The sequence below is a fragment of the Spinacia oleracea genome, chromosome 3, assembly GCF_020520425.1.
Source record: "Spinacia oleracea cultivar Varoflay chromosome 3, BTI_SOV_V1, whole genome shotgun sequence".
Taxonomy (NCBI): domain Eukaryota; kingdom Viridiplantae; phylum Streptophyta; class Magnoliopsida; order Caryophyllales; family Amaranthaceae; genus Spinacia; species Spinacia oleracea.
Window position 1 is genome coordinate 76,842,992 of NC_079489.1, and position 13,115 is coordinate 76,856,106.

Here is a 13,115-nt window from a genome sequence, read left to right on the forward strand (position 1 = left end):
CCTCATCACGCTTCTCAGTATACACCCATTTACTCCCCAGTGCTTTCTTCCCTTCCGGTAAATCTTCCAACGTCCATGTCCCCTGTTCCTCCAACGCGTCGATTTCAGCAGCCATTGCCTGACGCCACCCCTCATGCTGCATCGCTTGTTTAAAACTCTTAGGAACTTGCCCTTCTTGCAATGCCGCTATATAATGCCTGTGCTTTGACGAAAAACGCTCATAATTAACAAAATATGTGATAGGATAAGGAGTACCTGAGGGTGATGACGCCGTAGGTGTTTTTTCGGAAGTACTATATTTTTCCCGTATTGTATGTATCACACAGTCTTTCAGCTTTGTCGACGGAAACTTCGCACGCTTCCCCCTTCCTAACTCCGTATCCTCCACACACTGCCTTGTCTCACTCTCGTCACTACCCGTCGTCTCCTCCACACCTGTCTGTGAGGAGACGACGTCTGAATCCACTCGACTAGGTGTTTCATGTTGTTGTTCCTCCCTCACAGGCGACGACACTCCCCTGTCGTCGCCACTGGTCAATGACACCCTCTCATCAGCTCCCGGATGCGACAACACTCCCTCAGTATCACCTGTAGGCGGCGACACCCCAGCAGTATCACCTGCAGGCGACGACACGGTCTCAGGACCCGTAGTCCCACTCTCATCCAAACTCCAATGGTCAAGCCCCCCATGACCATCATGCACCAGTGGCAACACATCTGATTCATCTACAAAAGGAAACGTCCCTTCATGAAACTTGACATCCCGTGAGACGAAGAACTCATGTGTCTCTAGATCATAAAGTTGCCATCCCTTCCTGCCAAACGGATAACCCAAAAACACACATCGGCGACTCCGAGACTCAAACTTATCCCCTTTACACCGGAGATTATATGCATAACACAGACACCCAAACACGCGGATAGGCACATACGATGGTGGTTTACCAAACAACATCTCATAAGGTGTTTTATTGTCAAGGATCGGGGTAGGTGTACGGTTTATCAAGTAACAGGCGGCCAAAATACATTCCCCCCAAAATTTTATTGGAAGATTTCCTTGAAAACGTAACGCCCTCCCAACATTCAAAATATGTTGGTGTTTTCTCTCGACTCTCCCATTTTGTTGAGGCGTCCCAACACACGACGACTCAAACAGAATCCCATGTTGACGAAAATAATTTTGTAAGCAATTGAATTCAGTACCATTATCACTGCGTACTACTCGAAGGGATCTATTAAACTGACACTTAATCATGGCAACAAAATTAAGAAATGTCGATGCAACTTCCATTTTATTACTCAGTAAATAAATCCACACACCTCTAGAATAATCGTCAACAATGGTAAAAAAATACTTTGCCCCACAAGACGAGGGAGTCTTGTAGGGTCCCCATCAATCAAGATGAACCAATTCAAATGTGCGACTAGCACGACTAACACTAACTGGAAAACTCTCCCTACATTGTCTCGCCCGCGGACATACATCACAAATTGTTTTATTCTTCCTAATCTTATGACTCACATGAGGAAGTAATTGCAACACTTTTTCCGACGGATGCCCCATCCGTTGATGCCACAAGTCGACCACATACTCCACTGCTAGCACACGGACCTTTGGAGCCCCACGGAAAAAATATAGTCCTTCCTGTCGATCACCTACGCCAATCACCATCCTCGTCGAGCGGTCCTGAAGAACACACATTTTGTTAGTAAATTGAGCAGCACAATGTAATTCGTCACTTAATTGAGTTACAGAAATTAAATTGCAGTTCAATTTAGGCACAAATAGAACATTATCGAGGACGAAACCATCCTCCAAGACCACCGAACCATATTGGTTTGAATTTGCAGGTTGACCGTCCGGCAACACAACCTGTTGATTTCTTGATGTCTTGATATTTCTCAGGATTGAAATATCACCCGTCACATGACGTGATGCCCCACTGTCAACAATCCATCGTAAATCAAGATTACCTTGCAACTTGTTTGAAGGTCGTGACAAGATGTCAACTATTTGCTGGACTTGCTCCTTCGTCACCCCAACAAGCTCATGATTGGTTGTCGTCACTGCACCCTGCGATCCGTCTCCACTCGTCACAGTGGTTGTCGCCCCTCCTGTGGCATTGCTCACGGCATTGGCACGAGCGACACCACTGGTCGACGACGCTGCCCCACGAGCTACTCTGCCTCCTCTAATCGACGTCCTGCCTCCTCGACCAGGCCCTCGTCCACCTCGTTTCTTCTCATCCCACCATTCAGGAAATCCAATTAGCTGATAACAAGTTTCTTCCTCATGACCCTCACGATTGCAATGACCACAAAATCTGCCACTGACATCACCCGACCTCGACCGAGCCTTAGTCTCGACCTTGAACGCCATGACACTCTCCGGACCTCTCGCAGCCTTGGCGCGCATGGTCTCGGTATTCTTAACCGTCTGGTACGCCTCGCGAGTCCTGGCAACGGCGATCGTGCTAACAGTTGTGCACGAATGGCTTCATAGTGATCATCCAGGCCAATTAGGAAATAGTGCAGACGATCTTCATCGTGAATGTCCCCCACCTGCTTCGCTATATTACACGTACAACCCGCACATACACACCTGGGAACTCGTGCATACTGTACGTACTCCTTCCATACCTTCGACAAGCGACCATAGTACTCCATGACGCCCTCAGACGTGCCCTGCTTGCAACCACTCAGAGCCATCTTAATATGGCAGACCCTGGTGCCCGACACGACGCAGTACCGCGTCCTCAAATGACTCCACAACTCGTGAGCAATATCAAAGTCCTCCAGATTCGAACGCAAACTCTCGTCAATGGTGTTTGTGATCCAAGACACCACCATCGAATTGACCGCAATCCAATGTTTCATCTTCGTCTCGTCCGTAATGGGCTCCTTCACAGACCCATCAAGAAAACCAAATTTGAATTTTGAAATCATCAAGCGACGAACCGCTTTGGCCCACTCATCGTAGTTCGACGCTCCTCGAAGTTTTACAGGGGTGATGACAATACCGGGGCCGTCACCTGACCCAAGATAGTAGTCCAGATCGACGGCGGCGGCGATTGTCTTTTGTGGTGGCTCCTCGTCATTACCCATTGTTATGCCCTAGGAATTTGTAACTCCTCAGAACGCAGTACTCAACAAGCGAAGGAATTCGCTGTTCTCAAACTCTCTCAAACTCGTGCGGAAAAAAAAATCTAGGGTTTTTAACCTAGGCTCTTGATACCATGTCAAATATTGTGTAATCTCGTATCATTCTCATTAATCACACACGTATATATAGTACAACTTAGTTACCTAAACCCTAGGTACACATTAAGTAACTTACCATAGTTAGGACTCTACAGAATATTCACAGAATAATATCTAATATCTTAACATATCTTAACAAAAAGGTTCCATTGTAGAGCACAGCTTCCCGGGACGAACAACAATGAACATTTGCGAAGGGAGATAAAAAAAGATTGAAGAAGGAAATTGGTCGTTATGGGAGTGAAGGGAGGCAACCAATTTCTTGTGGACCAAATTGTGAAAGGGAAGGGTGGTAAATTAACTGTTCTTAAGATAAAATGATTATTTTCGAAGAAGGAATACAAGGGCTGGATGGTAATTTTACTATTCTTAAGGAAATTTTGGGATATCTCTTGCTTTTAAAGGGTTAAGATAAGATTAAGCATTATTAGTAGTGGTTTCCTATTTTTCAGTAGTAGTGAGTTTTGTACGTGGGACATTTGTTTGCCCATTTCCCTTTACATTATCTTAGGTGACGTTCGAGACTGATTTTACTTTCAGTTTTTCGTTTCTTTTTTTTTGGGGGGGGGGGGGGTGGGGACACAAAACGTGTTCGACAGTTTTGTTTTTTAAAAAAATTCCTCACGATTCACCAAAACCTAAACTGAAAAGAGTAAACTACTTTTAGAGGTTTTGTTGTTTTATAAAACACTCTGCAGTATACCATTACCCTGTTAGGTTATGATACATATGAATAAACATAAATCATGCGAAAAACCATAAAGCCAGGAAACATATTATTAACACATAATCATTTAGCATAATTCAGATGCATACACTTTGTAGCGTGCCCTCTCTAGCTGCGCCCGAACCAAACAAGAACAAGTCTTTAGGACTCCAAGTGTCGTCCCTCCGTAGATAGTCCACAGCACGTCCGGATCCGCCTTAAGCTTGACCAACTAGAATCGCCCTTAAGGTTCCTTAGATTTTCGGCTATTTGGGTGCAAGTATTTGGCTGATTTTTGCTTAAAAATCTTACCTTGAATACTTCAATAATCGTCTGTTAAATATGTGACCCTAGGCCTATATTTATAGAGTTTATTGAAAGGAATTATAATCCTACTAGGATATGGATTTATTAATTAGAATCCTATTTGAACTCTAAATAATAAATTTAATTTATTAGGATTAGGATTTAATCATTGCACGAATTCTGATAGGATTAGGATTCGTTACGAACACAAGTGTCGCACGGCCACGAGGGACGCACGCACCCGCGCAGGCCTTGCGGCCCACACGAGTGGGCGCTGCCTCGCAGCCCACGAGCACACGCTCCAGCGCGCGCGCCTACGGCCTTGTTGGGCCTGTCCTTGCGCTGGGCCTGGCGAGGCTGTGGCCTTCGTGTTGGGCGCTTGGCTTGCTAGGCGCGGGCCTGGCTTCGTGCTGAGCCTTCGTCTGGCAAGCCTCGTCCGATGCTAATTCGTACGATGCGCTTCCGATTAAATTCCCGGTTCCGGAATTCATTTCCGATACGACCAATATTTAATATTTCCGATTCCGGAATTAATTTCCGTTTCGAACAAATATTTAATATTTCCGTTTCCGGAATTATTTTCCGATTCCGATAATATTTCCGATTCAGACAATATTTCCGTTTCCGGCAATATTTTCGATTCCGGCAATATTTCCATTTCCATTAATATTTTCCGATACGTACCATGTTGTCGTTTCCGGCAACATCTACGTTTTGGATAATATTCATATTTCCGATACGATCCATATTTCCGTTTCCGGCAATATCATCGTTTCCGGAGTATTCATTTCTTGCTTGTGACGATCTCAGCTCCCACTGAAACCAAGATCCGTCGATTCCGAATATCCATAGATGGAGTATTTAATGCCATTAAATACTTGATTCGTTTACGTACTATTTGTGTGACCCTACGGGTTCAGTCAAGAATAAGCTGTGGATTAATATAATTAATTCCACTTGAACTGAAGCGGCCTCTAGCTAGGCATTCAGCTCACTTGATCTCACTGAATTTATTAACTTGTTAATTAATACTGAACCGCATTTATTAGACTTAATATTATATGCATACTTGTACCAAGGGCATTATTTCCTTCAGTCTCCCACTTGTCCTTAGGGACAAGTGTGCATTTCCTAATTCCTTTGTCGCTCGATGCTTGCTCTTGAACATAAGGTAAGAGTTGTCATTCTTATTATGTCCAGAGGTGTTTCTCGGTTTCAGAGTTCAACTGATCAAATAAACAGATAATCATAGCCTATGATTCATCCGAGCACGGCCATGCATTTTACAGTTTCTAGCTCTCTGAGTGGCCTTGTACAACTTTTAAGCATCTCATCCCGATTTATGGGAGGACAATCCCAATCTTGCGATCTTGAGATTAGACTTCGTTTGATAGGTGATTACCTGAGCGTTGCCTTTATAGCCTCCTTTTACGGTGCGACGGTTGGTCAACGTCAAAGTAACCAGTTCTCAAACAAGTAATCTCAAGTCACTCAGGTATTGAGGATTTAGTGTCAAATAATTTTAATGAAATTTACTTATGACATATTTTCATCTCTTACAGTAAAGTTTCATAGGTCTGTCCGATACTAGTCTTCCCAAAGTAAGTATCTATGCAAATGATTATGACATTGCCATGTCCACATAGTTCAAGAAACAGAACTACTAGTCATCTTGCATTCTAGTCGTCTAATGTTTTCTATGCGTCCAATTTTATAGAAAACTCCGACCAGGGACCATTTTCAGCTTTTGACATTCAAGTTCACTTGATAGACATTTCTTAGTCACAGGACTGGTCCTGACAGTCTATCTTGAATATTTCGTCAAATTGAAGGGACTCATCATTTAATAAACCACAAATTAAATGGAAAAATGAATTCTATTCATTTACTGTGAATGATTAACCAATAATGTTTTACAAAGTATTAAACTCTAAAACTTTAAAACATCAAACAAGGACATCAAAGCCGTTCTCCAATATGCTTGATTCCCATAGCTGCAGTGTGCGAGTTGTGCTTCGCCTGCGCCAGAGGTTTAGTCAATGGATCTGATACGTTGTCATCAGTTCCAATCTTGCTTATCTCGACTTCTTTTCTTTCAACGAACACTCGTAGAAGGTGAAATCTACAAAGTACATGCTTGACTCTTTGGTGGTGTCTAGGCTCCTTTGCCTGTGCAATAGCTCCGTTATTATCACAATACAGGGCTATTGGTCCTTTGATGGAGGGGACTACACCAAGTTCACCTATGAACTTCCTTAGCCATATAGCTTCCTTTGCTGCTTCATGTGCAGCAATGTACTCCGCTTCAGTTGTAGAATCTGCAATGGTGCTTTGCTTAGCACTTTTCCAGCTTACTGCACCTCCGTTGAGGCAGAAGACAAACCCAGACTGTGATCTGAAATCATCTTTGTCGGTTTAGAAACTTGCGTCCGTATAGCCTTTAACAATTAATTTATCTTCTCCACCATAGACTAGGAAGTCATCTTTGTGCCTTTTCAGGTACTTCAGAATATTCTTGGCAGCAGTCCAATGTGCCTCTCCTGGGTCTGACTGGTATCTGCTCGTAGCACTGAGTGCGTACGCAACATCCGGGCGTGTACATATCATAGCATACATTATTGAACCAATCAATGATGCATACGGAATCCCATTCATTCGTCTACGCTCATCATGTTAGGTTATGATACATATGACAATACATAAATCATGCGGAAAAACCATAAAGCCAGAAAAGCATATTATTTACACATAATCATTTAGCATAGTATAGATGCATACACTTTGTAGCGTGCCTTCCCTAGCTGCGCCCGAACCGAACAAGAACAAGTCTTTAGGACTCCAAGTGTCGTCCCTCCGTAGATAGTCCACAGTACGTCCGGATCCGCCTCAAGATTGACCAACTAGAATCGCCCTTAAGGTGCTTAGGAATTTTGGTTATTATTGTGCAAGAGTGTGGCTGAATTTTCTTTCAAAAACTTACCCTTTGAATACTTCAATCGTGCTTATAAATTATGACCCTAGGCCCTTATTTATAGAGGTTTGGAAAGGGAATTGGAATCCTAGTAGGATACGATTTAATTAAACTTAGAATCCTACAAGGACTCTATTTAATTAAATAATCCTAATAGGAATAGGAATTTAATCATACATCAAATCCTAATAGTTTTAGGAATTATACATGGACACAAACACACACACGAGCATGACCCGCAAGCATGCAGGCCATGCCCGCGCACAGCCCACACGCCCACGAAGCCCATGCGAGCTACCGCAGCCCATGAGGCTGCCATGGCCTAAGCTGCGCGCTGGGCCTGCCTTGCGGTAGGCCTGCCGCAGCCTTGGGCTGTGTTGTGGCGCGCCATTGCTTGCTGGGCGATGGCCTGGCTTCGTGCTGGGCCTTCGTCCGGCAGGCCTCGTCCGATGCTTATTCGTACGATACGCTTCCGATAAAATTCCCGGTTTTCGGAATTCATTTCCGATACGTACAATATTTAATATTTCCGATTCCGGAATTAATTTCCGTTTCGAACAAATATTTAATATTTCCGTTTCCGGAATTATTTTCCGATTCCGATAATATTTTCGATTCTGACAATATTTCCGTTTCCGGCAATATTTCCGATTCCGGCAATATTTCCATTTCCGATAATATTTTCCGATACGTACCATGTTTCCGTTTCCGGTAACATCTACGACTTGGATAATATTTATATTTCCGATACGATCCATATTTCCGTTTCCGGCAATATCATCGTTTCCGGAGTATTCATTTCTTGTTTGTGACGATCTCAGCTCCCACTGAAACCAAGATCCGTCGATTCCGAATATCCATAGATAGAGCATTTAATGCCATTAAATACTTGATCCGTTTACGTACTATTTGTGTGACCCTACGGGTTCAGTCAAGAGTAAGCTGTGGATTAATATCATTAATTCCACTTGAACTGAAGCGGCCTCTAGCTAGGCATTCAGCTCACTTGATCTCACTGAATTATTAACTTGTTAATTAATACTGAACCGCATTTATTAGACTTAATATTGAATGCATACTTGGACCAAGGGCATTATTTCCTTTAGTCTCCCACTTGTCCTTAGGGACAAGTGTGCATTTCCTAATTTCTTTGTCGCTCGATGCTTGCTCTTGAACATAAGGTAAGAGTTGTCATCCTTATTATGTCCAGAGGTGTTTCTCGGTTTCAGAGTTCAACTGATCAAATAAACAGATAATCATAGCCTATGATTCATCCGAGCACGGCCATGCATTTCACAGTTTCTAGCTCTCCGAGTGGCCTTGTACAACTTTTAAGCATCTCATCCCGATTTATGGGAGGACAATCCCAATCTTGCGATCTTGATATTAGACTTCGTTTGATAGGTGATTACCTGAGCGTTGCCTTTATAGCCTCCTTTTACGGTGCGACGGTTGGTCAACGTCAAAGCAACCAGTTCTCAAACAAGTAATCTCACACTACTACAAATCGCGTACTTTAAAGTCGCTTTTTCGGCCATTTATCGACGCCTTAAGGCGTCGAGAAATTTCTCCTCGTCGCTTACAGAAAGCGTCGTCAAAAAGTTAGTCGAGAATTCTCGACGCTTTTCTGCGTCAATAATCTCGACGGTTTTTTGGGTCCTGTCCTTTTTCCCAGCGTCGTGATTCTCGACGCCTTTATGCGACTAGAAATTTTATACAGTGTCTAGAATCCCACTTACCCGCCACGCTCAAAATAAAAAGCTTTATTTTTGCGACGCCTTTGGTCGTGGAGAATTCTTTTAACCGTTGTTATTTGGCTGAACTAACATACTATACCAAAAAAGGTTGATCATAGACGATTTTAATATAAAATAAACAAACACTGTCATAACAAGCTAGCAGCAACATGTTTTATTTCCAAAAATAAGAATATACAAATATCAATTACAAAGGTATACATACATCAAAAAATCCCTCACATATAAAAACCTAATACTCAGCAAAAACATTATCTAAAAAAATACATGATCAATGATGGAGCAGCAACAGGGCGTCGAATAAATATAGGATCCCAACTCGATGTCCTTTCTAGAAACCTTAGCTTTATGGCAGTCATTCGTTTCTCTCTTGTCAATTTCCGTAGATTACAGTAACAACCTAAAAGGAATAGTAACAATTAATAAATGTGGCAGCATGATATCATCTATTTTATTCCAATGCTTATAAACTATTTCGAAAATAGCACAAGCAGATCAGGTAGAGCAGAACCTGTAAATTTTGACAAGGAATAAAAGTGGAAAAGCAGAACTCGTATTTGGTGCCAGCACTTAGTTTTAAGCTACAATAACAACTCCAATACAATGCATCCATAACAAAAACAAGAATCAACAACCAGACATGTATATGATAAATAAAAGTGGTTGTTCAGGTTTTGTGGAGTTTGGTAACCATTGCGGTAGAATACCACTTTTTTTTCAATGAAATAAAAAGTTATAATTTAGCATACATCTTGTATTGCATAGCATATTAAAAGTTATAATTTAGCATACATCTTGTATTGCATAGCATATTATTATCCCATCGTTTTAACTTTAGAACTTCATGAATTTGCAGAACCATTCTATAGTACTATTTGCTTATACAATAAAGAAGAGAACACCGAAAAGTTATCAGAAGACTTCATTTCCAGGCTAGCTTACAGATTAAACTTATTACGAGGTCCTGCTTTTATTGACAGAGTTATGGACTAGATCTACACCCCCCTCAAGCTAAGAGTGGTATCAATCACACCTATCTTTTTCACTAAAAAATAGCTTAATAAGGCGACTAAGTTTGGACTCATACCACAACAGAAAGGTTTCGTCCTTACCCGTATGAGATTTTATCCAATGGGCTAATAAATTCATTTTTTCTCTATGCTTGTCTTCCTATACATGAGTAGCAATGTAAAAAGTACTATAGAAAATCTGACAAGATAAGATGCATATATTTAACAAACACAAAATCTATGAGTAAAAGAAAGCATTGTGAGTCCATTTATACTCTTTCATCCAATTTTATAATACATATCGTAGTGTAATTTATAGGGCTAAGTTCATGATTCATACATAATAAGCTTGATGGTTTGCAAAGCTGTTAGAACCGGATATGTGAGATTGATTTTAGGAGTTTCGAAATTCTTTCCCACCACTCTGATAGTTTATGCACTCATATTCAAACCGACTTTAACAAATAAATTAAGAAAAATTAATCAAATAAGTAGAATACGAGGAATAGACCTATAGAACTAGGAGATGTTGTTCAAAGATCACTTGGTCATTAAACTAGCTAGCTCAACCAAGTACATGAGAAAGACGCACACACTATATAAACTATAATTTCAGAACATAATGAACACAACTCACCAGAACAGATCAGGTCCTGATGATCTGAGCACCTTAGTAACAAAGACAACATAACATTAGCATACTACTTCAGTTACAAACTAGAGTTGTATATAAACATGAAAGCGTACATTGAGAGTTGTTCAAAACAGTATTAATAAAGGGATTCAGATAAATTGAGGATAGGGGTTTAGTTCAAAGATGGTTAGATAAGGCATTAAACATAATGATAACAAAATCCATCCATTGAGAGTTGTTCAAAATAGTGTTAAAAGAGATTCGCATAAACTTACTCTTGAAGCACACAATCCCATCTTGCAGCCTCTGAACACAATTTACAAAAGACACAAGCTAGAGTGATGCTGCAAAAAATTTCCTAAAAAAAGCAGGAAATTATGAATTAATAAAGACTTTTTTTTTTGCATTCAGATGTTAATCAATGTTTTTATTTTTATTACAAAGGAACTCAACTCAACAACTTACCAAACTCAATTACATCCAAGATCTAGTATCATAAAATTAATCGCATTAGTCAATGCTCTCTCAATGCCTCATAAGAATCTTGAGGGTTATCATTGGATCAAAATTTGTTGTCCTGATGGTACGCATGATAAGACCTTGAGGGTTAGGCCTTGGTACACTGGCTGTCGAATTTTCCTGATTTTATTTCAAGATACAAGTAGAACAAAAAAATATATACAAGAGTGATTAGCACTACATTAGAAAATATCATGCCTTGATATTATCAGAAGGAATCAATTTTTAAATATATTTTTGTGAAAATGTAAAAGAAATGGAATCAAAACTAATTACCTTGATTTTTGGTGTATTCATTCAATCCCTTGTGGGAAGAGCAAGTTCATGATGTTGAGCCGCTTGGTCATCTCCATAGCTGGCAGGCCTGGAACAGAGGCAATCCCTCTGGCCATTGACAAGTGACATGTCATAAATTGGAACTGAATAAAACATGACTCGGAACAAACTGCGAGGCTACTTGCAGATTGAACCTACAACTATGATTGAAGAGAACAATATCAGATGAAATAAGGAAATGCGAGCATGAGGTTGCTTTTTTTCTGGGGAGTTAAAGAATCAAACCATGTTATTATATATGGAGGATAAAGATGATTATTCGAATCAGTTAAAAGGCTTGAGGACAGACCAAAATTTTCCCCAACGTTGTACGTATCGCGTCGAGCTCATGTCGTCGAGAATTAGCGTGTTTTGTTGTAGTGAAATCCTCAGATAAAACCCTAAAGATGGAAAAATATAAATCTGAAATAAGCCAGTAATGATAATTGAATAAATCGGTACACATACTGAAAAACTGAAACGAAAGAGACCCTTCTCATATTTGCAAATTCAGTAACATCATACAGAGAATATCAAACAATTGTTAAACCCAGGCAGCTTAATTAAATCAATTACTGTAGAATATTACCGTACTTGTCCTATTGGGAATCATGTGGTGCTAATGGCCATAAAATTTAAGCCAAATATGGTCAAACTATGAAATTCATTTCATTAAACCAATAAATGAACCCATAATCATTGGCAAAATACATGGAGACAGGTAATTGCGTTCCATTAAAGCTTCAATTCAATCTCACTTGAGTCTCAAGACAACAAATTGCTGCAAATAATGCCCATATGTTACTGTTTTAGGACACCCAATGAAGATTCAAAGCAAAATTAAGAGACCATAAAGCATCATCCAATCAAATATCTAAACATCCCAAATATCTGATTTAACATAAATATAAAAACCAAATTTATTGAAAACTATTTCATATCATTTAATCGAATGAATTAAGAACAACAAAAGGCTTCTCAAATCCCGGATCTAGATCAAAAAGAATATAAATGTTCCTCCTAACACAAATATATAACCAAAATTGTACGGAGTAATAACTAAAAATAAAGAACACTGGCCTTGATCTTCTCTTCAACAATTTTAGAAATAAACTTACCCTAAATAACAACAGGATGAGAATTAGGCAGAACACCCTTACCAAAAACCTTAAAAAAAACGAACTGAGTGACATCAATGACTGAAGTCTTGCCTTCTTTGTTGTCCTTCTCCTTGATATCATCAGGAGCCATTGACCAGATAAACTATAAATACACAAATCTGAATTAAACTCGAATATTTATTAATAAATTTCATTACCTACAACCAAACACGGTTAACGATTTCCCGAGCTATCTTCCAAATCTTCAATCTAGTAACAAAATAGTTATAAACAAACCAATAAATTACCCGAATAAAAAACGAAACCAATCTTGCCAAATAATGAATTAAAATCCCTAGAATTGAACAATAGATCTACGAAGAGGAAGGAATAAAAACGAAGATATAAAACAAAATTGATATCGCAAATTAACAGCGGAATACACAAAATTACAAGTTACATCAGCAAGGTAACCTTGAAACGTAGGAAAACCCGAATAGAAACCAAAGAGTCCTCGATCTCTGGTTGAAATCAGT